The sequence below is a fragment of the Elephas maximus genome, chromosome 2, assembly GCF_024166365.1.
Source record: "Elephas maximus indicus isolate mEleMax1 chromosome 2, mEleMax1 primary haplotype, whole genome shotgun sequence".
NCBI classification, from domain to species: domain Eukaryota; kingdom Metazoa; phylum Chordata; class Mammalia; order Proboscidea; family Elephantidae; genus Elephas; species Elephas maximus.
The window spans coordinates 155,560,353-155,586,626 of NC_064820.1; the positions used below are offsets into that span (position 1 = coordinate 155,560,353).

Sequence of the window (26,274 nt, forward strand, 5' to 3'; positions counted from 1 at the left end):
TACTAAAAATTGTCTTTAAATATATATATCAAGTTTTAATAGCAAGCCATGGATAGTTTACTGCCTTTTATTTATTGCCAGGTTATTTTATTAGAAGGAAAGGTAAATAAATGTGTTTTGCAGAAAATATGTAGTATAAGTCAGCTCCAGTAGCAGTTATTACTTTTTAACTAGATGGTGGTACGTTTACACACCTAGTTTATTAGTGACCTTCCCATAAAATTTTTAGGAAGACAGGGCCAAACAGAGGTCATAAGTTTATCCAAGCTGGCCCTCTAGAGTGCTGTTCTGGTGACATCAGACAGCTGAAGAGAAGCCAAGAAATGTTGCCTACATCTTCAAATTCCAAGTGACCTTGGCTTTGTCTCCATTGACGGTATTTTATTGCCCTTGGAAAGAATTGGAGATGAAATTTGGTTAATCACCTGTGTTAGAAGGGATAAAGTTCTACTTTTGAAAAATATGTTCTTGTTAATGAAACCAAAAAAACCCATTGCTGTGGAGTCGATTCTGACTCATAGCGACTTTATGTTAGAATGAAACACTGCCTGGTCCTGTGCCATCCTCACAATTGTTGCTGTGTTGGAGCCCATTGTTGCAGCCACTGTGTCAATCCATCTACTTGAGGGTCTTCCTCATTTTCAGTGACTCCCTGCTTTACCAAGCATGATGTCCTTTTCCAGGGACTGACTCCTCTGGATAACATGTCCAAAGTAAGTGAGACAAAGTCTCGCCATCCTCCCTTCTAAGGAGCATTCTGGCTGTACTTCTCCCAAGACAGATTTGTTGGAAAGTATGGTTTCTATATATTATAAATAATTGTGCTCTGGTTTCTTGAGTTAAGGTTGTTCTAGGCCTTCACTTGATCAATTTTAATATTTATTAACTGATTATTATGTATGTGACCTTGTGCTGGATATAATGAATACAAAGGTTTGTACAACATAGCCCCTGGCCACAAGGGGTTTCTAGCCTTCGGAGGGGACATAAGACAAAGCGCTTTCCTGTCCCAGAAGTCTCAATGCATCGTCATGTTTCTCCTCCGCCTTACCTGTATAGTAATGGAAGTACATCGTCATGTTTCTCCTCCACCTTACCTGTATAGTGATGGAAGAAGCTTTTTGTACTCTTCAAGCCATGATCCTACCATCACCACCACTAGCCATTGAGTAGACTCTGACTCCTGGTGACCCCACATGTGTCAGTAGAACTGTGCTCCTCAGGGTACCCCTGGGAGACTCAAATTTCTAACCTTTTGGTTAGCAACTGAGCATGTTAACTGTTTGCACCACCCAGGCACCTACCACTAATTCATTTTGCACCAGAAACCAAAAAACCAACTGTCCCGTCTATTTTCAGACTCGTAGTGACGCTATAGGATGGAGTAGAACTGCCCCATAGGGTTTCCAAGGAGCAGATGGTAGATTTGAACTGCTGACCTTCTGGCGAGCTGCTGAGCTCTCAACCACTGTGCCACCAGGTCTCCTTTTCACCAGGAAGGCACTAAAAATCTTCATATAACCAAACACTGTAAGAGTTCAAAGGAGAGAGAGATTACTACCACCTGTGGAAGCCACTCACAAGGAGTCTAGAAGGATAGAGGGGGCAGCACCTCAGGGTTCTGAGGCCAGACATGGGAAACTAGGTGCAGAGGGGAGATGTGTGTGAGTCAGCTCAAACCAGGGCTTGAGCCCTCACTCTCCAGTTGCTAGCTGTGTGATCTTGGGAAAGTGACTTGCCCTCTCCAAGCTTTGGTTTCCCAATCTGTGTACCAGAATATTTTCTCACAGGACTTTTTTAGTTCTAAATAGGGTGATGTAGGCACACTGCCTGGTACATAGAAAACAGCTGTGTATAGCTCTCCAACCAGCACTGGGTCCAAGGGCAGGACATTAAAAGCCCAAACCTATAATTCAAGCCGAGGGCATTCATTTCCTTGTCAAGACCACATAGCTTTCCTAAACTGCCTTTCCTAATTCCTTCTTTCCTGAAGGCTGTCATTAGTCCATCCCTGATATCAGACCACCCTTTTCCTTCTAAATTCCTGCAGCCCAGTTGAGACTATGACTTACTCTTGCTTTCTTGGTAATGCCATCATGTGTTTATGTAGGACTTTATATTTATATACACGTTCGTTTGATCCTCACAGATTACTATAAAAGGGATTATTACACATTCGTTCTTCACCACCAAGCAACCAAAGCCTCCCTCCCCTGGCAAATAATTTTTTCAACACTCAGTCACATCAAAACACTCTATAAATCCAATAAACTCTGATTCTCATTTCCTTTCCTGAGTTCTATAGGCTGAAACTCCGGCCTCCTTTTTTCTTAGGCTGTTTGTATTATATTACAAGATTTGCCACACACTATCTTTTGAGGATTTAGGTCTTCAAAGCATCCTTTGAACTTCTTATCCCTTGCCTTGTTTCTTTCTGCACTTGCCTTAAGTTCTTTGCTACTTTCCCTGCTCTGCACATAGCTCTTGCCTGCCTCTCAACACCGGCCCAGACAATGTTGCGAATTCTTCTTAGATCATCCTACTTCTCTTTGCTTTTTCCTGACACATCTTTGTACAATTTTACCAGTTGCCTTCAAGTTGACTCCCACTCATGGCGACCCGTTAGATGTCACAGGAGAACCTTGCTTCATAGGGTTTTCAGTGGCTGAGTTTTGGAAGTAGATTGCCAGGCCTTTCTTCCAAGGTGCCTCTGGGTAGACTCGAACTGCCAACCTTTTGGTTAGAAGCCCAGCACTTAACCATTTGCTCTATTCCAGCGGCTTACATAACTTCAGGGGGCCATTTTCTCAATGGCCGCCTTTCCTTTCTCTGTTTCTTGCCTGGGCCATTTTAGCCCTTCATCCCTAGTTGCTTTCTACCTTCCTTTACTGTCCCACTTAGCTCACCCCACCAACCCCAGCAGAACATCACACGTGCTTTACTTTTCCTCCCGAAGCCCTCCTATATCTCCAGATAGTCCTCCTGAATGTCCCTGAGCAGATGTCCAGGCCTGTGTGCCTGTGCTCCACGTTCCCTTCCCCCACCCAAACGTGCCCAGGTGGGGCCTGCCTGTTCTCCCCTTTTACTTAGGATCTGGGGAGCTTTTCACAGACTGGCCTTTCTCACAGTGTCCAGTGGCTCTCTGTGCCCTCTCTGTGCCCCTCCTGTGTTAGTGTGGTTTGACCATTAAACAAGTCATTGGGGTATCCTCTGTGCCTCATTCGTCCTCATTATGAATGAATTCAGATGACTTCTGCATGAGTTTCTGGCAAGCCTCGGGGCTGTGTGGAAAAGCAGCTGGCATTTGGTTAGCCCCAACTCTCATAATCCCCTAAATGTGTATGAACTATATTCCAAGGAACTCTAGGATTCTGTAAGCTTTTAATTGGAATTGTATCTTTTAAAAATATCTTTAACCATTAAACATAAAGTAATAAAGTGTCTATATTCAAATGTGTCTTATAACAGTGTAACAATTTGTGCTGTCATGTACAGACCTTACATGTGTAGCAAGTATTAAAATTGAACGTATAAATAAGTTTTCTCAATAAAATCAGTATTTTTTTATTGTGCTTTAAGTGAAAGTTTACAAATCAAGTCAGTCTCTCATACAAAAACTTATATACACCTTGCTATGTACTCCTAGCTGCTCTCCCCTAATGAGACAGCACACTCGTCCTCTCCATCCTGTATTCCCCGTGTCCATTCAACCAGCTCCTGTCCACCTCTGCCTTCTCATCTCGCCTCCAAACAGGAGCTGCTCACATAGTCTCATGTGCCTACTTGAGCCAAGGAGCTCATTCCTCACCAGTATCATTTTCTGTCTTACAGTCCAGTCCAATCCCTGTCTGAAGAGTTGGCTTTGCGCATGGTTCCAGCCTTGGGCTAACAGAGTATCCAGGGACCATGACCTCTGGGGTCCCTCTAGTCTCAATCATACCGTTAAATCTGGTCTTTTTACTAGAATTTGGGGTCTGCATCCCACTGCTCTCCTGCTCCCTCAGGGGTTCTTTGTTGTGTTCCCTGTCAGGGCAGTCATCGGTTGTAGCTAGGCACCGTCTAGTTCTTCAGGTCTCAGGCTGATGGAGTCTCTGGTTTATGTGGCCCTTTCTGTCTCTTGGGCTCATAGTTAACATGTGTCTTTGGTGTTCTTCATTCTCCTTTGCTCCAGGTGGGCTGAGACCAATGGATGCTGAATAAAAGCAGTGTTTTGTCTGCTTTATGTATTTATATATATACTTATATATTGGGGTCTTCATAAGATTTTGCTTATAAAAAGGATTCTACAGCTAAAAAAAGATTGAGAACCACTAACCTAGGTGAACTCCTCAACTCACCTGCCACCTTGCCTGAAACTGTTAGACCATTATACATTTTTTCACTTTGATATGACAAGGGTTTCAAAAATATCCCAATTTTGCAAAAAAAAAAAAAAAAAAAAAAAATCAGTAAGTCTAAAGGAATCACTTTACTCCCACTGTCCAAAAACAACTGTTCTTTTTCAGCCTTGTTTTTGTGAATTTATCATTTTTACATAGTGTAGTACAGTAAAATCTGTAAAAATATTGGAGTTTTCCTTCTGTGACAGGTTTCTGCCTCATATATGTTCTAGCTTTCTCAGGTTTTGCTGTATATACCACTGAAACGAGCAGTAGAAAAGTGGTAAGGCTGTGCCCTCTTAAAGGAGGAAAACTTTCTAGACCCAGAAAAACAAGGTAGTCCCATTGAGTTCCAGCTCTCACAGGTCTCACTGTACTGTCTGATAAGACGGGGTCTCTTATTTAATCGTCTGCTGATGCTAGACATTAAATAAATATTTTTTACAGTCTTTTTGCTGCACTGGAGATCATCTTGTCTTTCCAATGATTGGATGACTCCTCTGGGTGGGGTGAGTTTATTTTCAGGACACTATTTAATCTCTGTGAGCAGCCTGAAAGAAAGGTGGTGGTGTCAGGTTTTACAAATAAGGAAGCAGTCACAGATGGGTTATGTCACTTCCCTCTCAAGCTAGGAAGTGTTGGAGAAGAGATTTGATCTGAGGCCTGCTGACACCAAGTGTTATGGATTGAATTATATCCCCCAATAATATGCGTGGTAAATCTTAACCTCTATGTGCCTGTGGTTATAACCCCATTTGGAAATGGGTTGTCTTTGTTGTGGTAATGGACTGGATTAGTGTAAGATGTGTCTTAAATCAATCTCTTGAGATATAAAAGAGATTAAACAAGCAAGTGAAAAAACAGAGATGGGGAAAGAGAGAGGCCAAGCCACATGAAGATTACCCAGAGCAGTTCAAAGAGACAAGAACCTTCTCCTAGAGCTGGCACCCTGAATTCAGACTTCTAGCCCCTAAAGTGTGAGAAAATAAAATTCTGTTTGTTAAAGCCACCCATTTGTGGTATTTCTATTATAGCAGCACTAGATAACTAAGAAAATTTAGTATTGAGAAGTGGGGGTGCTGCTCTAACAGATACCTACAATGTGGAAGTGGTTTTGGAATTGGGTAATGGGTGGAGGCTGGAAGAGTTTTAAGGTGCCTAATAGTAAAAGCATAGATTGTCTTGAAGAGAGACTGTTGGTAAAATTATGGACATCAAAGGCAATTTCTGGCAAGGGCTCAGAAGGAAATGAGGAGAGCCATAGAGAAGAAAGTCTCTGTCATCTTAAAGAATACATATGGCGCCAGCAACAGAATGTTGCTAGAAATGTGGATGTTAAATGTGGTTCCGGTAATGTTTTAAAAGAAAATGATGAACGTGTGATTGGACAATGAAGGAAGGGCAATGCTTTTTTCGAAGTGGCAAAGAGTTCATCTGAATTATGTTCAAATGTTTGGTGGAAGGTAGAACTTGTAAGTGACGAACTTGGATATTTAGCTGAGGAGATTTCTAAGCAAGATCTTAAAGGGGCCGCATGATTTCTCGTTGCCACTTGTAGTGAAATGTGAGAGGAAAGAGATGGACTTAAAAATGAACTGTGTAAAATGAAAACAGAACTTAAAGATTTGGAAAATTTTGTTGTACAAACTAAGGACAGGTGTCCTAGAATTTTCACCAGGGACATGGCTACACATTAAGCCTGTGGCTGATGGATCCAACCAACTACCACAGCAGAAAACCCATCAGCTTAGACTGAAGGGGGCAGAGAAAGAACAAAAGAAAAGGACACTGTCTGCCTCTTGGAATTCTATAAGCAGGAAACAGGCTAAAGGAGCTACGTCTGTTGTCCTCCAAGAAAAGAAAAAGACCAACCCTGGACAGCTCAGAGATCAGCAGAACTGTTGGAAGGAACACAGGAAGCAGGGCTGCATCAGTTTCAAAGCGTGGAGCCAAGGGCTCCTAAAGTTTAAAAGCGTGACATCTCCACTGTCTTGGTTACAGAGTGTGGGGCTGCTGTTCACAAGTTCCAGGGGACGGAGCCGGATCTGCTGCCCGAAAGTTATGGGCTGGGGGTGCCTGCCCAAGTGGCAGAAGAATGGGGCCTGCCAGGGCCAAGGAGGTGGGGTGGCCACTCTGGCGGACTAGGAGAAGAGGGTCACCCAAAGTCAAGGAGCAGAGTCACCATTCCAGTGGCAACACCCAGAGTCTGGAGGGCACGGCCATTGCCCAAATGGTCTCAAAGAACAGGATTATTTCCAAGCCTTGAGAGCAAATCTAAATTGTTCTTTTCGGTTTTGGACTTGCTTGGTGCAAGTTATCCTTCTTTCCCTCCAATTTCTCCCATTTGTAGTCAAAGTATCTACCTTGTGCCTGTTCCACCCTTGTACTTTGGAAACAGGTAACTTGTAGTCTAGATTTCACAGGTTCATAGATGAAGAAAAATTTTGCTCCAGGATGGAATATGCCTAAAGTCACACCCATATTTGACTCAGAAGATTCAGAAAATGAGACTTTGGACTTGGAGTTGATTTAAGGCTTTTGGGATTTTTATGATGGGGTGAATGTGTTTTGCATGTGGGAAGGAACATGAATTTTGGGAGGCCAAAGGGTGGAATTCTATAGATTGAATTGTGTCCCTCAAAAATATGTGTTGTAAATCCTAACCTCTATACCTATGGTTATCATCTCATTTGGGAATGGGTTGTCTTTGTTGTGTTAATGAGGCAGGATTAGTGTAGAGTGTGTCTTAAATCAATCTCTTTTGAGATATAAAAGAGATTAAACAAACAGACGAAAGAAGCAGAGATGGAGGAAAAGAGAGGCCTAGCCCTGTGAAGATTGCCCAGGAGCAGAAGTTCAAAGAGACAAGGATCTTTCTCCGGAGCCAACAAAGAAAGCCTTCCTCTGGAGCCAACACTCTGAATTTAGACTTGTAGCTTCCTAAAGTGTGAGAAAATAAATTTCTGTTTGTTGAAGCCACCCGTTTGTGGTATTTCTGTTACAGCAGCACTAGATAACTAAGACATCAAGGCCTCAACTCTTTCTATAAAGCCAAGATAATATTAGCAGAACCAAAGCACATCATTGAGTTTGTGTGAATATTTTGGTTTTATCTTATTTAGTCAAAATTGAGGTTATTTTGTAATCTAATTCTCAAAACGGTATAATCAACTGTAAAATTACTTAATGGTCTGGGCTCTATGAGCTACTGATGTGGTTTTGAATGGCTAAGTGCTGTAGACTGCCTTCTGGAATCAGGAAAACCTGCAGTGAAACCACGGGCATCCCCAAAAGCAGCTTAGGAGCTGGCTTACAGGCATAGCTTGAGTCAGCAGGTGACTTCCGGTCTGGAATAGTCAGGGATGAGGAAAGTGGAACAGTAAGTTTAGAGCTCTGGAAACAATCTGTCTGTCATGAATAGTGGGGGGAGAGAGAGTTGGAATTCTTGTGAAGATAAGGAGTCCAAGCAAGAGGTACAATAACGAATTACAAGAATGTTTGACAGAATCAGGTGCTAAAATGCTGGGACATTTCCTGAGTGGAAAACAAAGTTTGGAATCAACTGGGCCTAGGTCTCTGTAGAAGAGACTGGCTAGGTGTTCCTATCAGTTCCAGCTAAAGGATGCCACAGGACTACATTTCCCAGCCTCCTTTGCATAGAACCACGTGACCAAGTTCTGGCCGATTAAATGACAGAAGTGATGCGTGCCATTTCTAAGCCTGACGCATAACCCTCCTGGGCAAACCTGCACACGTGGTCTTTTCTTTGGGCAGCCAGATTCAGCGGGTCATTGGAAGACTGTGAGGCTGTGGGATAGTGGATCTACCAGAAGGAGGGAGCCTGTGTCCTTGATGGGCATAGAGGAGAGTTCACTCCACCCCCTTGCCCTCTTTGTTACATTTGGCCTACAGTGACAAAGACAGTCTGTTTCTCTCAGTTTAGTAGAATGACACCTTGAGACAGCATCTCAGTACTAATTTCTTATTAATAGTTTGTATTTATTCAGCATTTATTGTGTGTAAAATCTGCTGTAGTGCTTTTCATGTATACTCTAAATCCTCAACAATAATTCAGCAGCAACAGTGCTACTGTCCCCATTTTACACTGAGAGAGCTGACTCTGAGAGGTCCTGTAACTTGGGTAAAGTCACAGCTGATAGACCAAGAATCCAAACCAGGTACACTCATCGATACTTCTCTATTTTTAAAAAGGTAATCCATGTGCATTGTGGAAACATTTCCATTCTGATATTTAAAAATCTGTCTTCTGTCAATAATGCTAAATCTGAAGTCTTTTATTTTTTTAACCTCTTAAAATGCCACCAATTCTAACATATACAGATGTGAACCTTCACAGGAGGAGCATACAGTCTTGGGAATGCTGGGAACAAGCTTGTCTTTATCGCAGAGGAGGGTATTTGAAGCGGCCCACTTGATGACATATATATGGAGTTATTCATAGGAAATGTTTCTTCATTTAGATTTGAGAACTCTTGATTGCTGAAAGGAAATCTTGGTGGCATACTGGTTAAGTGCTATCTATGGTTGCTTAGCAAAAGGTCGGCAGTTCAAATCCACCAGGCGCTCCTTGGAAACTCTATGGGGCAGTTCTACTCTGTCCTATATAGGGTTGCCGTGAGTTGGAATTGACTCGACAGCAACGGGTTTGATTTTGGTTTGGATTACTGAAAATAAAATTTATCATATCAGCAGGTCTACTGTTACTACTTTCATTGTTTTAAATCACACTTTTTTTTTAATACTTTATCTTTAGGTCAAGATCTGTTGTCAACCTGAAAGGGGACAATCCATAATCTTTCACAATCCTTTTATGTATCTTTCCAGCAGCTTTATAAGCACTCTCATCCAGTGTTTCTCAAACTGTAACATGCGCACAGATTGCCTGAGGACACACAACGAAATACTATGCAACGAAAAAGAGCAACGATGAATCCGTCGAGTTGATTCCGACTCATAGCGACCCTATAGACAGAGTAGAACTGCCCCATAGAGTTTCCAAGGAGCACATGGTGGATTTGAACTGCCGATCCTTTAGTTAGCAGCCGTAGCACTTAACCACTATTCCACCAGGGTTTCCATCCCAGGCAGAGTGGGAGAAAAATCTAGAATAAAATTCAAATTCACAAAAAAGACCAGACCTACTAGTGAGACAGAGACTGGAGAAACCCCTGAGACTATGGCCACCAGACACGCTGCTAACTCAGAACTGAAGCCACTCCCTAAGTCCACTTTTCAGCCAGTGATTAGACAGGCCTAGAAAACAAACAATAGCACACGAGGAACATGCTTCTTAGTTCGATCAAGTATACGAGACCAAATGGGCAACACCTGTCCAAAAGCAAAGATGAGAGGGCAGGAAGGGGCAGGAAACTGGAGGAATGGACACTGAGAACCCATGGTGGAAAGGGAAAGGGGGAGAGTCCTGAAGAATTATGGGGATTGCAACTTAAAAAAAAAAAAAAATTGTGTGTAAAATTTTTGAATGAAAAACTAATTTGCACTGTAAGCTTTTACCTAAAACACAATAAATTAAAAAATTGCCTGGGGATCTTGTTTAAATGCAGATTCTGGCTTAGTAGGCTGGGCTGAGGCTGGAGACCCTGCATTTTTTAACAAGCGCCCAGGGGATGCCCAACTGCTGAGTAGAGAGAACCATGCTTTGAGCAGCAGGGCTCCAATCCAATTCAATGTCAATGCTGTCAATTCACAAAAGCTATTTACTGAATGAACCAAAACTCAAAGGGTTATGAAAAAGCAATCCCTGTCCTCAGGCTCCATGTTGTTGTTGGGTGCCATGGAGCTGATTCCGAGTATAGCGACCTCGTGTGACAGACTAGAACTGCCCCATAGGGTTTTCTTCGTTGTAATCTTTATGGAAGCAGATTGCCATGTCTTTCCCCTGCAGAGCTGCTGGTTAGGTTCGAATTGCTAGCCGACCTTTTAACTGTTTGAACCACCGGGGATCCTTTCAGGCCCCATAGCAGCCTGATTTTCTTGGAGTTCTTTGGACTTGATCTTTCTTTTTGGTGACAGTAGTGGATCAGGTAAACTCACCAGCTCTTCCCTTCTCGCTTCTCTGTGAGCTGACCCTTCATCTCTACTTGCTAGGGTGATAGGGGTGTTCATGGCTTGAACTAGTTCACGTGTCCTTCTTGGATGATCTACAGTGAGGCTTATTTTTTCTAAGTCTCACTGGTTAGGTGAATGCTTCGAGATGGGGGCAGGGTGAGAGAAAGATCTAGAGCCCCAGGATTGAACATTGGCTTGGTCCTGCCTGTGTGACTTTATCAGATAATATGCAGGGAAAGTTTGCCTCTCTGCTACCCCCACTTCCACCCACTCCAAGCTTGGCCATGCCCAGAATGGACTCCGGATGGCCACTGTGGATGCTCAGAGCACAAAGGGCTCTTGTTTGCCCCACCGTCTATCAGTGTTTAAACAGACCTGGCGGAAGCAAGGCACCCCCTATCAGCTGCTTATCGGGGCCCATGGTTTCCCATGTACATTTGCTAGTCCCTTGAGTTTATCCAGCTCCATGAGCGGGAGTTAAAAACTGCACATACAGGGCCAGGCTGTACGCTGAGATAGAGCAGGGAGAACAAGCCAGGTCCTGAGTTGTTGGTGTTTAAGGGGCTGCTGGAGACCTTATTTGCATTCTGCCCATGTAGAGAACAAAGCTGTTGTGGCCTGTGTATTCACAGGCATCCAGAGAGAACTAAAGTCTGGCTTAGAATGCACCCAGAAGGCTAGGTGGTTCCAGATCTCCCTAAGGGTAGAAGTGGATGGAGATGCCACATGTTACAACCCACTTGTTCTCTATCTGAGTTTACCTGGTCCGTAGTTAGCTCAGAATGTGGTTAAGAGAGGTATCAACAGGACCAGTTGAACACTAAAATTGTATGCAATTTTGGCATTTGAGAGGGTGTTTGTACAGCATCCACCATCCGTCAGTTTGTCCTACTGTGGTGGCTTGCATGTTGCTATGGTGCTGGAAGCTATACACTGGTATTTCAAATACCAGCAGTGTCGCCCATGGTGGACAGGTTTCAGCAGAGCTTCCAGGCTCAGACAGACTAGGAAGAAAGACCTGGTGATCTATTTCAAAAAATAAGCCTATGGATCACAATAGAAGATTGGGTGATATAGTGCTAGTAGATGCGCCCCCTAGGTTGGAAGGCACTCAAAATACAGTGGCTGCAACAATGGCCTCTAGCATACCAACGATCATGAAGATGGCTTAAGACCAGGAAATGTATTGTTCTGTTGTGCATAAGGTCGCCCTGTGTCAGAGTCCATTCAATGGAGGCTATCTCTCTCTGCCTTGAAGGGGTTGAAGGATTCCAGGAACTGGGCCAAGAATCTGAATTCAATAGCTGTGTGTCCTACTGAAGTGATCCTGCTAGCAATTGGGGGTTATAGAAGAAACAGCCTTGCCTGGGGCAGAATCCTGTGTAGCAAGGGACCCCAGGGAGGATGAAAGAGGCCTCTAACTAAACTTCATTTTTTCCCATTTCCATTCTAACCAAATGTTCCTCCCTAAATCCCATTCCTCTGGGGCAACAATTTAGGGGAAATTTGGAGTCCCGTTGTCTGCAATTATGTGTGCACACAACCTACATTGCTGTGTCTTTAATATAACAGTTAAAGAATAATTCCTAATTTCCTACTTCTCGTTATATCAAGATGGGCCAGGACCCTCAGTAACTGAGCACCTTCATTTTTTCCTCAATAAAGGCGCATTTTGCAATGATAAAGAAAAATGAAATATCTCACAACATAGGTGAAGTTGGAGGACATTATGCTGAGTGAAGTAAGTCAATTGAAAAAGGACAAATATTGTATGAGATCGCTATTATAAACAGTTGAGAAAAGGTTTACACACAGAAAGAGATGTTCTTTGATGGTTACCAGGAATGGGAGGGTGGGGAAGGAAAAATCACTAACTAGAGAGCAGACAACGTGTTAACTTTGGTGAAGGGAAAGGTGGTACACAATGTGGGGCAAGTCAGCACGACATAACTAAGGCAAGGGAAGACACTGAAAGGTACCCAGGAATAGAAGGCAACGAAGGTAAATACTATAACATACACAATGCTGCAACAACAGTAATAACACACAATAATTTGTGAGTGGATATACATAGAAATGTATGCTGAATAGGTGTGGGAGGGTGTATGAGAGCACCAAAAAAAAAAAAAATTGCCATTGAGCCGATTCCGACTCATAGGGACCCTATAGGACAGAGTAAAACTGCCCCATGGGGTTTCCAAGGAGTGGCTGTTGGATTCGAACCACCATCTTTTGGTTAGCAGCTGTAGCACTTTAACCACTGCACTAGCAGAGCTCCATAAGAGTACACCCACGACGTGCATATACAGGTTTGGCTGTGGCTATTTCTGCATACATATTTGTACGCGCTGCATGTATATTCATACATATAATAGAGCACACAGGGGCACAGTCATGGTAACAACCTAGACATAACCAAACACCTCGAGGGACTGAGTTACTGGGCTTGAAAGCTAAGGACCATAGTCCCAGGGGATATCTAGGTCAATTGGCATAACAGTTCATAAAGAAAATGTTCTACATCCTACTTGGGTAAGTACAGTCTGTTGTCTTAAAAGCTTGCAAGTGGCCATCTTAGATACAACTATTGGTCTCTTTCTGTCTGGAGCAAAGGAGAGTGAAGAAAACCAAAGACTCAAGGAAACAATTAGTCCGAAGAACTAATGGATTACAGGAATCACAGCCCCCAGCCCCCACCAGCCTGAGACCAGAACTAGATGGTGCCCAGCTACCACTCCTGACTGCTCTGACCAGGAACACAATAGAAGGTCCCACTTAGAGTTGGGGGGAGGGGGAGTGGAGTAGCAGAAAATTCAAATTCGCAAAAAAGACCAGATTTACTGGTCTGAGAGAGGCTGGAAGAACCCCCAAGATGCCAAGATTATAGGCCTTAGACATCCTGGTAACTTGGAACTGAAGCTATCCCCAGAGATCACCTCTCAGCTAAATAATAGACTGGCTTGTAAATAAACAATAACACACATGAGAAAAGTGCTCCTTAGAACAATCATCTACATGAGACCAAAAGGGCAACATCTGCCCAAAAGCAAAGAGAAGGCAGGAAAGGGCAGGAAAACCATACAAAAGGAAATGGGGAACTCAGGGTGGTAAGGGGGAGAGTGCTGACACATTGCAGGGAGTGCAACCTACGTCACGGAACAATTTATGTATAAACCGTATAAACCGTTGAATGGGAAACTAACTGGCTCTGTAAACCTTTACCTAAAGCACAACAAACATAAAATAAACAAAGTTGCATTTTACATGTTCAACTTTCCAGTCTTGGACTTCTAGCAACTTTATAATTTAGCAATTGCTCTAACAGGCAAGTTAGATAAAGGATAGCAACATACTTGTGCCCTGGGCAACAGATTTCTGGAGTCTGTCTTCTTTCATTTGCTGGAAGATATCAGAGAGCAGGAAAGTTCTTTTTGTGGAGCAGCTGGCCCTCAGCCCTCCCTGATTAGGCCCACCCAATGCCCCATCTTTCTAGGGGTGGCTGGAGCAGAAATGTGGCATTTGTCTGCCCCTCAGCTGATCTGGTGACTTGATCATCCCAGACACAGTGATTGCCTGCCTGTGGTGATTAGGGCTGTTATTATGTCAGTTACCAACATGGTGTAAGTGGTTAATGAGCTCAGCTACTAGCTGAAAAGTTGTCCATTCAAGTACCCAGAGGCACCTTGGAAGAAAGGCCTGGTGATCTACTTCTGAAAAATCAGCCACTGAAAACCCTATGGAGCACCATTCTACTCTGACACACATGGGGTAGCCATGAGTCTGAGCCGACTCGATGGCAGCTGGTTTGGTGCTGTTATTTTTGTTGGACCTGTCAAGTCAACTCTGACTCATGGTAACCCCATATGACAGAGTAAAACTGCTCCATAGGGTTTTCTTGGCTATAATCTTTATGCAATGGTTAAACACTCAGCTGCTATAACTGAAAGGTTGGCTGGCTCAAGCCCACCCGCTGCTCCACGGGAGAAAAGACCTGGCAACCTGCTCCCGTGAAGATTACAGCCTAGGAAACCCTATAGGGCAGTTCTACTCTGTCATATCGGGTTGCTATAAGTTGAAATCAACTCTATGGCACACAACAACAACAATCTTTTATGGGAGGAGATTGCTAAGTCTTTCTTTCTCCTGCGAAGCCACTGGGTAGGTTCGAACTGATTACGTTTTGGTTAGCAGCAGAGGGCGCTTAACCATTGTGCCACCAGGACTCCTTGGTTTGGTACTAACATGGTGGGGGGTGGGGGGGAGAGAATCTGTGCCTTCCAAGTCAGTCCTTGGACTGGGCTGGGCATTCAGCGTTCTGAACGTCCCTCATCCTCGTGGCTCGGCAGTAGCTGACCCGTGGTCCTCTTCTGAGGACTGCAACAGTACTGGTCCCGAAAGCAGAATGCCAGCTCTTCACAGCTGCAGTCCCCAGCCTTCCTCTAGCATCTTTACCCCCAAATTCCTTGGTCTTCCCAAGGACTCCAGACACTGAGCTTTGAAAATATCTCTCCCCAGCTTTCAACTTCATATTCCATGCTCCACAGCCGCCCCTCCTCCCTGCCAAGAGTCTCGGGAACACCAGGCACACATGGAATGCTGCCAGTCACAGGAGATTCCGAGGGAGATAAAAAGCACATCTTTGACCACTTCTTTACCAAACAGACCCAAGATGTGTAATTAAAGGCCCCAGGACTCCAATGGGAAATAGGTTTAAACTTGAGGTAATCTCTTCTGGCACTTCCTCTTCCTAATAACCATCAACAAAAATCAAACAAATCCACCTGGCTCCAGCCAGTAAGTCTATAACAAGCAAAGGTCACGGGAGGAGCGATAAGAGAAGAAAGCGGCCACAAGCAGTGTTACTGGAAACACATGTCAGGACGTGTTAGAAAGCGACTCCTGCCTCACAGCTGGGACCATCCCAGCCCTGAGCTGGGCCCAGCTCAGTCTCTGCATCTGAGAAGGACTGTCAAGAACATGGCCTGGGAGGGGAAACTCGTTGGGGAGCTAATTGGTCAGCCTGGCCACATGGGCTTTCCTCTGCAAAAGACAACGTGACTCAAACCAGGGAGGATACCAGAGGTGAGGCAACTTTTGTGTGTTTTGGGATGGGGGTGGGGAGAGTTGTTTGTTTGATTTAAGAGTAAGGATATGTTAGTGCTACCTTGTGTATAGCTGTAAAGTTTAATTCATTAGTTTATTAATTCAACAAATATTTATTGAACACTTAATCTACAGGTAGGTCCCAGGGTAGGGCAAATGGCTTGTGCTCAACTACTAACCAATAGGTTGGCTATTTGAATCTACCCAGTGGCACTGTGGAAGAAAGGCCTGGCTGACAATCTGCTTGTTAGATTATAGCCATTGAAAACCCTATGGAGCACATGTGCAACACATGGGGTCACCATGAGTTGGAATCGACTTGACGGCAACAGGTTTGGCTTTTTTGGTTTAATCTACAGATGGGTGCTATAGGTTCCGGAGTACAAAGACATACACGGCAGAGTTCCTGCTCTTCAGAAGTTTAGCATTTGATTGGGGAAGGAAGATGTACAACCAATGAACCACCAAGTTCTAGCAATTCTGCCCCCTTAACATTCCTCGAGGAGTCCTTGAATGGTATAAAGGGTTAAAGCACTCAGCTGCTAACCGACAGGCCGGTGGTTTGAGCCCACCAAGAAGCACCTTAGAAGAAAGGCCTGGCAATCTACTTCTGAAAAATCAGCCATTGAAAATCCTATGGAGCACAGTTCTGCTCTGACACACAAGGGGTTGCCATGAGTCAGAATCTCAGAATCTGCTCAAAGGCAGTTGGTTTATGTGTTCTCTATCCGTGACATTTGTAGCAGCAGTTTACAATTAGGGAAAATCACAACGTCAGGACAAGCTGAACAAAACCAGCAGTATGTATTAAGCACCTAGTTACAATTGTTACCATCTCCACTTTCCAGGGGAGGAACCGCCAGGAACTCAATGCTGAGTCCCTTCCCAAGGACATACAACTGGGAAGGTGAAGCTGGGATTACAGCCCAACTCTGACTCCAGGACCTGCTGCAAACCATTATGCCACACCACCTCTTATTATGATGCATTAAAAGAAAGTTTTCTAGCCAGGCAGGTTTATGTATAAGACTTTTATAGCTAACCGGACAAAATAAAGGTATTGTAAAAACTGCCATTGTTCAGTGGTATTTAGACAACCAGCTTTGCAAAAAGCTGGGCGTGGGTGGCAAGAGAGGGTGGGTTCTGGAAGTATCCTCCTCAGAATGGGTTTTATGAATTTGTCACAATAGGAATTAGCACTAATGGGGGTACATTGAACGTTTGTATCTTGGGGTAGGAAGCAGCCTCAGATAGCTCTTATTTTGCACTAAGCTTCTCAGTTTGACTATCTTGAATGAATATCAATGTGTAACTTAAGTGCTCGACCTAATAACATCTGAGCATACACCCTAAGAAGTTGGGGAGTACAGTTTTAAAAACAAAAAAAAAAAAACTAGGGTAGAATTCACGTTTTGTGCTTTTCAAAATATTTTTAGCCTTCCATCTGTTAGGCATTCTTTTGTCTAATACTACCAATAATTTTGGCTTAATTATCAAAATGAAAGAAGGCTTTGGAGGCCAAGAATCTATTTTGGCAATAAACGCATGTTGTAGAAACAGAAAACTGTGTCAACGGAGCATATACAGTGAAAAAAACAAATAAACAAAAAACTGTAGAATCATTACAGCCAAGTTACAACAAAAAACCAAACCAAACCTACTGCTGTGGAGTCAATTCCAACTTGTGGCGACCACGTGTGTTACAGAGTAGAACTGCTCCAGGGGATTTTCTTGGCTGTAACCATTACAGAAACAGATGGCCAGGCCTTTCTTCTATAGTGTTGCTGGGTGGGTTCAAACTGCCAACCTTTAGGTTACTAGTCCCAAGCAAACTGCGCCACCCAGGGACCTCTTATAGCCACACAGAAGCCTGGACATCTTGCATTTTTACCACCATTTTGGGGAAGGAGCGGGGATAACGTGGTGCTGAGTGTCCCACCCACACTGAGAATGAAGTCCTGGCCCGCAGAGCTCAGACTCTGGGGAAGGCCTATTTCCTTGGGAACAGGTACTGTCATTAAGGTTGCAATTTGCCCACCGGCCCTTCAGTCAGAAGACAGTTGCCCCAGATCTGTGAGGGGTCATTTGCCTGCTAGAGGCAGAGAAACTCATGTCCTTGTGGCCTTGGCACCAAGAAACTGGGCCAGCCTTGAGTCACACAAGCACTCAGAGGACTTTTGAAAGAAGCAGGCCCGACCCAAGAAATAGTCTTCATCCTGCTTTGGGGGACCACCTCCTGCTATCTCTGCCCCTGTACCTGGGTCTCAGGGCTGGACTTGGAGCAGTAGATCCCATGGCCCTGGTAACTCCCCACCACCTCTGGGGAAAATCAGGCGGCCTAGAAGCCGGGGCTGGGAAAACAGGAGGTAGTACCAACAAGGTGCCTGACTAAGGACAGAACAGCCAGGCGGGGCTCAAGGGCTAGCTAGCCACGGGCTGGGGCAGATCTGACTAAGCAGGGCCCCTGGCACCTCTGCGTGTGTGTCTGTGGGAGGATCAGCATCCTGTTCCCACAGCTGGGGAGGGAAGTCAGGGGAACTGGCCACTCGGAGGGATTCCTGGGTGATGGGCATAGAGAGGGTGCGAGGGAGGAGTAGGAGGATAACAAGGTTGGTTTCCCAGGACCTGGCCAGGGCAGATGGAGGGGAATTTGGGATGATGTCCCCCCTGCATGCCTAGTCTCTTTCCTGCCTCTACTCAGCTTTTGTCCCCTCCCTGTCTTACTTGGCACCATTGTTGGTGTTAAGTGAATAAAGATAAGACAAGCTCCTAAGCTTAGGGAGCCCATGGTTTCATCAGTAAAACTCCAGGGGTAGATACGGCACTATATCTGTAAACACGTAATTGCAGTGCAGCATGATGAGCACAGTGACAGAAGGACCCAGGAGCAGCAGGCAGGGTGTCCGAGGTGTCACATACTCTAGTAGGTTATTCTGTCTAGTTGTCTCAGGCTTCTTAGTGCTGTCTTCACAAATGCATTGTAAATGCTTTTAGGCCAGGGACCAGGTTTTTTCTTCTGACACCACCACCAATCTCACCCAGTTCAGAGTTTATGGCAAGTGGTAGTCAAAACCAGTTGCCTTTGAGTTGATTCTGACTCATGGTAACCCCATGTGTGTTAGTATAGAACTGTACTCCATAGGGATTTCAGTGGCTGATTTTTTGAAAATAGATTGCCAGGCCTTTCTTCTGAGACACCTCTGGGTGGACTTGAACCAACAGCCTTTTGGTTAGCAGCTGAGCATGTTAACTGTGCCACCCAGGGACTCAAAAGAAATTGACGGCCTTGACTCTTGTAGCTGGGCCTAGAAAAGCTGTATATTTGGAAATGACGGGCCCAATGTCTTTTCAGGGCCTTAGGGAGGAGGCAGAAAAGCATAGAGGGATAACAAATGTTGGTCAGGTTGTGAGGAGTTGGGAACTCTTATGCATGCTGGTGGGAATGTAAAATGGTACAACCAGTTTGGAAAACGATATGGTGCTTCCTTAAAAAGCTAGAAATAGAAATACTATACGTTTCAGCAATCCCAGTCCTAGGAACATACCCTAGAGAAATAAGAGCCATCATACAAATAGATATATATACACATCCTCGTTCATTACAGCACTATTCACAATAGCAAAAAGATGGAAACAACCAAAATGCCCATCAACGGATGAATGGATAAACAAATTATGGTACATACACACAATGGAATATTACGAAACAGTAAAGAACAATGATGAATCCGAGAAATATTTCACAACATGGATAAATCTGGAGGGCATTATGCTGAGTGAAGTAAGTCAGTCACAAAAGCACAAATATTATATAAGACCATTATTATAAGAACTCAAGAAAAGGTTTACACACAGAAAAAAAATATTCTTTCATGGTTACAAGGGTGAGGGAAATCACTAGATAGTAGAAATGTGCCAACTTTGGTGAATGGAAAGACAACACACAATATAGGGCAAGTCAGCACAGTTTGACCAAAGCAAAGGCATAGTGGTTTCCTAGACACATCCAAACACTTTGAGGGACCCAGTTGCTGGGGCTGGGAGCTGGGGACCATAGTGTCAGAGGATATCTAAGTCAATTGGCATAACATAGTTCATAAAGAAAATGTTCTACATCCCACTTTGGTGAGTAGTGTCTGGGGTCTTAAAAGCTTGTGAGTGGCCATCTAAGATGCATCTATTGGTCCCATCCTGTCCGGACCCAATGAGAATGAAGAAAACCAAAGACATGAGGAAAATATTAGTCCAAAGGACTAAAGGACCACATGAACCAGAACCTACACCAGCCTGAGCCTGGAAGAATTAGGATGGTGCCCAGCTACCACCACCTATCACTGTGACAGGGATCAAAATAGAGAGTCCCAGACATAGTGGGAGAAAAATGTAGAACAAAATTCAAATTCTAGCCTGACAAGAGACAGAGGATCCCCCTGACACTCTGCTCACCCAGAACTGACGCCAGTCCCAAAGCCCACTTTTCAGACAAAGATCAGACAGGCCTATAAACAAACAATAACACACACGAGGAACATGTTTCTTAGTTCAATCAAATATACAGACCAAATGGGCAGCTCCTGCCCAAAAGCAAGAGAAGAAGGCAGGAAGGGACAGGAAACCTGGACAAATGGACATGGGGAACCCAGGGTGGAAAGGGGGAGAGTGCTGTCACATGGTGGGGATTGCAACCAATGTCACAAAATGATACCTGTTAAATTTTTGAATGGGAAATTTAAAAAAAGACCAAAGTTTATTAGTGGTTATCAGGGCCAGGTGGGAGGGGGCAATGAGGAAGTATTGCTTAAGGGGTTTTAGGTTTCTGTTAAGGATGATGGAAAAAAATAGTGGTGATGGTTGTACAACATGGTGACCGTAATTACTGTCACTGAATGATATGTATAAAAAATGGTTGAAATGGCAAGTGTTTTATTATATATATTTTACTGCAAAAAAAAAAAAAAAAAAAGCATCGAGGGCTGGTTAACTGAACCTCTGCCTTCAGAATGGCCTGTTTAAAATCCATCAGCTGAGCGGCTTTGGGCAAGTTACTGAATCTGGGCTCCTTTAGCTGTAAGAGTGGATGACAGTGCAGGCACCACAGTATCAGAATAGCTTTCCTTACTTAGAATGGTGCCTGGCTTTAGTGAGCACTCACAGAAAGGTGTGGAGACACCCATCTCTTTCTCTTATCTCAATGGGCACTGGCTGTTTTTGGAACTGACCTCCATTCTGCTCCAAGCCAGGCTCCATGGAGGTCCAGGAAAGGGATTGGTCCTTGAGGCTTAGTTTTAAGGAAAAAAGGAAGATTTTCTGTTGACCTTCTATTGGCTTTTTTTAAAGTAATAAACTATTTTTTAAGGATAGTTTTAGCTTTACAGAACAACTGAGCAGAAAGTACAAAAAAAAAGAGAGCTCCAATATGCCCCTTCTCCACCCACCCCTCCGCCCCTTGCACCGTGTTTCCTCTGGCGCAGCGGTTAAAAGCTACAGCTGCTAACCAAAAGTCTGGCAGTTCGAATCCACCAGGAGCTCCTTGGAAACCTATGGGGCAGTTCTACCCTGTCCTATAGGGTCGCTATGAGTCAGAATCCACCTGACCACAACTGGTTTGGTTGTTTTTTTTTTTTTTGCATTAGTGTGGTATATTTGTTACAAATGATGTAGCAGTATTGATGTATTATTATTTACTAAAGTCCACAGATTACCTTGGGGTCTATTCTTTGTGTTGTGCAGTCCTATGGGATTTGACAAATATATAATGTGTACCCACCAATACAATATCTTAGAGTAGTTTCACTGCCCTAAAAATCCCCTGTGCTCCACCTATTGGCTTTTTGAAAGACTTAGGTGTAAGTAGGAATAGAGAAAAGGCCAGGTGACAACATGTGACCAGAGAGGTGTTCAGTCTTTTAAAACAAGTACTTATTAGAAAATTTTCAAACAAACAAAAGTAGGAAAAAATAGTATAATGAACACCCACCACCTAGATTTAACAATTGTTAATATTTGGTCATGTTTGTAATATCTTTTTATCACTGATATATTTTAAAATATATTACAAACTTTGTGACACATCTCTAACTATTCGGTATGGATCTCTAAAAAATAAAGACGCATTCCTAAATTACATCAGGAGTGTCATATCAAAAAATCTACAAAAGTAACATTAATTCCTTAATATACGCTAACATCAAATTCACATTCAGTTTTCCCCAGTTGTCCTAAAAACTTCTCTTTCATCTGGTTTATTCAAACCAGGACCACACATTGCATCTGGTTGTTAGGCTTTTGAGGCTATTTTATTCTAGAACTGTCCCTCCCCACCTTTCCCACCCTCAGACCTTGACTTGTTGAGGAAGCTGGCCGGTGGCCTGTAGAATGCCCCACCTTCTGGATTGGTCTGATTGCTTCCTGGTGGTGATGTTTAACTCCTTCCCCATAGCCCGCATTTCCCGTCAGCTGGAAGTTAGACCTAGAGGCTTGATTATTTTCAGGTGTGAGTCATACTGCACACTTCATATTGCCTCAAATCAGGAAGTACCTCATGTCTGGTTGACCTGCTAGGGGTCCCACTGTGAGTGGGGCTGAGGTTGATCTGAGGGTAAGGTGGTTCTAGCCAGATCCTCTCAGTGTCAACTCACATTTTTACTTTCCCCCTTGCAATTTAGCCAACAATCTGTGGGGTGAAGCTTTGACCCCTTGTGTATACCCAGTTCCACAGTGACGAATTTTACCCCGCGGCTTTCACATTCATTGATGATTGCTGCCCAATCAGTTGTTTCAGTGGGACTGCAAAAAAAAAAAAAAGGCAATATTCTCATTCTCCTCCCTTCCACATTTATTTCCTTTAGAATTCTCCTGTAAAGAACAGCTCACTCTCCTTGCCTGGGACTATCTCATTACCTTGAAATACAGTTCCTCCTAGAAAAACAGGATAAATGCTAAATTCTTTCTTTTTTTTTTTTTTTGTTGTTGTTGAGAATATACACAGCAGAACATACACCAATTCAACAATTTCTACATGTACAATTCACTGACATTGATGACATTTCTCAAGTTCTGTAACTATTCTTGCTTTCTATTTCTGAACTACTCCTCCCTCATTAACATAAACTCACTGCCCCCTAAGCTTCCTATCAAACCCACCCAGAGGCACCTCAGAAGACAGGCCTGGCAATCTGCTTCTGAAAGGTCACAGACTTGAGAACCCTATGGAGCACAGTTCTACTCTGCACACGTGGGGTCACCATGAGTTGGAATCAACTCAACAGCAGCTAACAACAACATCTTCCAGGGTTTTAAAGATAAGTTCCTAGTACACTGTGATGGTTAAGATTGTGTGGCGTAGTGGTTAAGTGCTGCAGCTGCTAACCAAAAGTTCAGCAGTTCAAATCCACCAGGTGCTCTTTGGAAACTCTATGGGGCAGTTCTACTCTGCCCTATAGGGTTGCTATGAGTCGAAATCAACTCAACTGCAATGGGTTTGCTTTTCTTGGTTTTTACTAACCTAAAGTTTGCAGTTCAAATCCATTCAGAAGTACCTCTAAAGAAAGGCCTGGTAATCTGCTTCCATAAAGATTATAGCCAAGAAAACCCTATGGAGCAGTTCTACTCTGTAACAGATGGGGTCACCGTGAGTTGGAATTGACTCTATGGAAATGGAAATGGTTTGGTGTTATGATTGACAATGGGCCAAATGGACATCAATCCATCGTTCACTTAGTATTATGGCACATCTTCTGTAGGATTCATCCTCAGGCTAATGCCAGAGGAGACAGCCTTAGGAGCTCACTGCCCAGCTCAGGGGGAAAGACATGTACACATAGAAAGTGGAGTGGAGAACACTGCCAGCCCATGTAGACTTGTAGAAATAAACTCCAATAGATTGGCTGGCCTAATAGTGATCATTTATTGAACACTTATTGTGTATGTCTTAAGCTGGGTTCTCTAGAGAAGAAAAACCAGTGAAGCATGTGGGTATATATAGAGAGAGAGAGAGACTGAGAGAGAGATTTATGTCAAGGAAATGGCTCACATGGTTGTAGAGGCTGGAAAGTCCCAAGTCTGTGGGTCAGGCTGGAGGTTGCTCCTGACTCATGTAGCTGCAGGCCTGATGAACCCAAGATCAGCAGGTCAGACAGCAGGCTTCTGGCTCACAGGCTGCAGAGGCCGATGAATCCCAAGATCAGCAGGTAAGCTGCTAGCTCAAGTCCCAAGAATGGGGGGTCAGGTGCAGGATCCAAAGTGAGCAAAAGTCAACAAACTTTGCCAGAAAGTCCACATATGTTGGATGCAGGCCACACCCCCAAGGAAACTCCCTTTCAACTGATTTGCTGCTCATAGCAGATCTCATCATGGAGGTAATTACATTATATCAGATCTCTTTATGGAGGTGATTACATCATTACTTAGCTACCAGACTGCATCATAACTGCCAAACTACTGAGAAGCATGGCCCAGCCAAGCTGACACACAATCTTAACCATCACAGTGTACTAGGCACTTACCTTTAAAACCCTGAAAGATGTTGTTGTTAGCTGCCGTCAAGTTGATTCTAACTCATGGTGACCCCACGTGTGCAGAGTAGAACTGTGCTCCATAGGGTTCTCAAGGCTGTGACCTTTCAGAAACAGATTGCCAGGCCTATCTTCTGAGGTGCCTCTGGGTGGGTTTGGACTGTCAACCTTTTAGCTAGTAGTCAAGGGCCAACCATTTGTGGCACCTAGGAGAGCCCTGAGAAGACGGATAGATGATATCATCCTATATTTCAAAGAGGGAGCTGAAGTTCAGAAAGGTTACACAGTTTACCCAAGGTCACACAGCAATTAAATCTAGAAAATGAGCTCTTTCTGTCTCAAAGCCCGTGTTCCATTCACCACACCACAGTGCTCTGTTAAAAAACAAAACAACAATCTGTTGCTGTCGAGTTTGCTCCAACTCATGGAGACCCTATGTGCTACAGACTACAATAGGGTTTTCTTGGCTGTAATCCTTACAGAAGCGGATCACCAGGCCTTTCTTCCACGGCACCACCTGGTAGGCTCGAACAGCCAACATTTAAAGTAGCAGCTGATCATTATAAGATGTTAAAAGAAACAGGAATTTTGAGAAGGTGGAAGATCAGTATAGTCATTATCTACAAGTTATCAGTTTGAAAATTTAAAATTTCCCCTTTTACATGTAATTGTCAAAACAATAATTGTGCTAGTAATGTATTAAACATTTTGCAGCCCATAATCTTGCCACTTGAATCTAATAAGTGCTTTTATCACTGATGACCCTTTTCCAATCTTTTCCCATGGACATTGGTATTCCTACGTAGTGGTGATCACGGTGCATATGCCATATCCATTTTGTCTTTTCTCATTTGACTTTACATACATTATAAACACTTTAAAGAAGTCTTTGTGTTTACAATTTCAAAGCATAATTTATTTAACCAGTCTATTCTTTTGAATCTTATCTGGACAGTTTCTAAATTTTATTATTTTAAAAAAAGCAAGATTCTGTGTTCTTTATCCTCTTTTGAATTATTTTCTTAGGAAAATCTCCAGGATTAGGCTACCTGGTTCAAATATCTGAACATTTTTATGGTACTTGTCCCATACACCATTCAATGCTACCGGCAATGGCTGAGGTGCCATTTTTTTTTCTCAGCCTTGCCAGCGTTGGGTGGTCTCTTGATTTAATAGGTGTAACATGGTCACATATAATTTTTAATGTATGTATCCTTGAGTGTTAGAAACGTGAATATTTCCCCAACACTTGTTTACTATTTGTAGTTCTTCTATATGAATTGTCCATTCCTAAACTTTGTCCATTCTTTCTTGGGGCCAACTTGTAATAGTTGTATGTTTTGTATGAGATGTTTACATATATTAGTCAGGCCCTGACAAGAATCAGATGGCACACTTGACTGAGTAGTTTGAAGAGACAGTAGTATACAAAGATGTGGGCAGACTTCAGGGAGCCAACCAGGGATAGAGCAGCCCTCTGGGCTTAGCCACAGCCTTCCCTGACCACTGTGATTCTCCAAGAAGCAAGTGGAAGGAGCAGGCATCAGGACTCCAGGAGGTTTAGCATATGGAGAGAGCTCCCTGACAGAAGCTGTGGCTTTGATATGGGGGCACAGCCAATCCAGGATGATGCCCAGAGAAGAAGTTAGGAAAATAAACACCTTACCTCATTCTGCTCTCTCCTCCTGTCTCCTGTTGGTGTCCTGAGCTCAGACCATTGACATCATACCTCTATTTCACACATGTGAGACGATTTTAGGAGGTTCATGGGTAAAGAGTTTCTAAAATTTAATAGTCATGTATTAAAATACATACAGATATAGACATCAAAGTTTATTAGTAGTTACCGGGGGCATGTGGGATGGAGGGGGAAAAGAAGACACAACACTTAGGGCACACTGAGCTTCTGTTAAGGATGATGGAAAATTTGGGGAACGGATAAGGGTGATGGTTGAACCACATGATAAACATATTTCATGTCACTGAACTGTATGTGTGAAGATGGTAGAAATGGCAAATGTTTTGTTACCTACATATTCACCACAATAAAAAAGTATTAAAAAAATAAACGAATATTTATATCTTATGTAATAAAACGTAATATCCCTTATTTCACAGATTTCAATTTTTGACTAAGGCTAAACTATGTGTTTAAGTTTAGACATTGGCTTGACTGAAAGGAGTATGGA

At 43.4% G+C, this 26,274-nt stretch overlaps 1 long non-coding RNA gene across 1 annotated transcript in view; it reads right to left on the reverse strand.

Moving 5' to 3' along the window:
- Nucleotides 1-1,485: 1,485 nt before the first annotated feature.
- LOC126070106 (uncharacterized) overlaps nt 1,486-26,274 on the reverse strand; it is a 40,646-nt gene continuing 15,857 nt past the window's right edge. The window contains exons 2-3 of the long non-coding RNA XR_007516124.1: nt 25,752-25,866; nt 1,486-1,528 (exon numbers count right to left, since the gene is read on the reverse strand). This is a non-coding gene — a long non-coding RNA (uncharacterized LOC126070106). The remainder of the gene's footprint in view (nt 1,529-25,751; nt 25,867-26,274) is intronic.